Source organism: Callorhinus ursinus, unplaced genomic scaffold, assembly GCF_003265705.2.
Source record: "Callorhinus ursinus isolate GAN/ISIS: 27379988/994484 unplaced genomic scaffold, GSC_fseal_2.0 scaffold67, whole genome shotgun sequence".
NCBI lineage: Eukaryota > Metazoa > Chordata > Mammalia > Carnivora > Otariidae > Callorhinus > Callorhinus ursinus.
In genome coordinates this window covers 260,674-262,648 of record NW_027397129.1, presented here as the reverse complement: position 1 = coordinate 262,648, position 1,975 = coordinate 260,674, and the positions used below count along the sequence as shown (strand labels likewise).

Below are 1,975 nucleotides of genomic sequence, written 5' to 3'. Positions count from 1 at the left end.
CCCTCTCGTGCTCTCTGTCTCTCATTCTCTCTCTCAAATAAATAAATAAAATCTTTTAAAAAAAAGAAGAAGCACTTTGTATGTATCTGAGTACATTTTAATTTGGTAGAGGCATTCATTACCTTTTTGGAGTGGAACAACCCAACAGATCCTTAACACTGTAACAGAGACTAATTTATATGATTAACTCACTCCTACCCACCACTATTTAGTGAAAAATTCTAATGGAGTCTCTGAGGAAACCAAAAGGAGAAGATTAGGTGAGTTTTGCTTGGGTAAAGGAGGTCAGGAGTATGGTGTTCTGATTTGAATATTTGAGACTTTAAAATGGGCCCACAGCAGCCAAGATATAGCAAGCAGGGTATCTGAAAAGAAACACAGAAAGTCAATGGGCAGAAATCCAAAAATAGCAGCCGCCCAAACTACCTTGTATCTGGGCTTCAGTTCAACTAGAAGTTAATTAAAGCTAAAAAAAAAAAAAAGTTCTTATGGGTATTAAGGAGGGACTACATCAAAAACTAATGATGTGACTCTCCAGCGGGTGTCCAGTTTGGGTCTAGGTTGGAGTTGGAACCGAGAAGATGTGAAAGGAAACCCCGCCCTCCCTAGTGCCCCCGGCGCTTCGTGAGTGGAACCTTCCCCCTAATGCTCCCGCTTGTATGGAACGGCAGTTGGAGGCTGCCCAGTAACCGGCTGATGGGGCTCTCCTGCTCGGGGCCTCCAGCCTGACTGGCCGCTGCTTGGCTGGCTCTCTCTGACTATTCAAGGACCCTGTGCCGCCCCCAACGAAGACTTCTGCTCCACTGGAGTCCAGATGGAGGCCAGAGTGGCTGACTTCACTTGGGTTGGGGACAGAGGTATTCTAGTGGCTTCCGATTTAGGTGCTGTTGAATTGTGGGAGCTGGATGAGAACCAGACACTCATTGTCAGCAAATTCTGCAAGTATGAGCATGATGACATTGTGTCTACAGTCTGTCCTGAGCTCTGGCACACAAGCTGTCAGCAGTAGCAAAGACTTTGGCATCAAGGTTTGGGACCTTGCCCAGCAGATGGTACTGAGTTCATACCGGGCTCACTCTGGGCTGGTCACCTGTGTCAGCTTCCCCGCACAAGGATTCCGTGTTCCTTTCATGCAGTGAGGACAACAGAATTTTACTCTGGGATACCCGCTGTCCCAAGCCAGCATCACAGATGGGCTGCACTGCATCAGGCTACCTTTCTACCTCCCTGGCTTGGCATCCTCAACAGAGTGAAGTCTTTGTCTTTGGTGACGAGAGTGGAACTGTTTCCCTTGTGGACACCAAGAGTGCAAGGTGTGCCCTCAGCTCAGCTGTGCACTCCCAGTGTGTCACTGGGCTGGTGTTCTCCCCACACAGCACCCCGTTCCTGACCTCTGTCAGTGAGGACTGTTCACTTGCTGTGCTGGACTCAGGTCTTTCTGAGGTGTTTAGAAGCCGAGCCCACAGAGACTTTGTGAGAGATGCTACTTGGTCTCCATTCAATCACTCTCTCCTTACCACAGTGGGCTGGGACCATCAGGTCATCCACCACATCCTGCCTGCAGAGCCTCTCCCAGCCCTTGGACCTAAGAGTGTGGCCAAGTATAGTGGATTTAAGACAAAAAGCAAATCCCCCATGAGTATCCACTCCCTCTGCCCCTGCCCTCTCCATCTGCGAAACCACACAGGAGCCTTATACAGTATGTTGGTACACCAGCTCTGGGCAGTTAATAGGCACTGTCTCTCAGCCTGAGGGAGGCTGGATTTTGGGATCCTGTAGTCATAGGGAAGAAAAACTTTCTTAAAATTGGATATGTATGTGTGTCTTAGTGTGTGTGTAGATACATAGTTTTTGGTGGTGGGAGGGAATTAAAAAAATTCATCTTACATCTTTCTTTCCCAAGCCCTCCCCCTAACAAAAAAAAATGTTTACAAAAGGGTTTTATGCTTCCCACGAGGGATTGGCCATGACTGGA

General features: G+C 48.1%; 1 pseudogene; it reads left to right on the top strand.

Annotated features, from left to right (window-relative positions):
* The first annotated feature begins 581 nt into the window (after positions 1-581).
* LOC112834288 (methylosome protein WDR77 pseudogene) lies at positions 582-1,752 on the top strand (annotated as a pseudogene).
* The last annotated feature ends 223 nt before the right edge of the window (positions 1,753-1,975 follow it).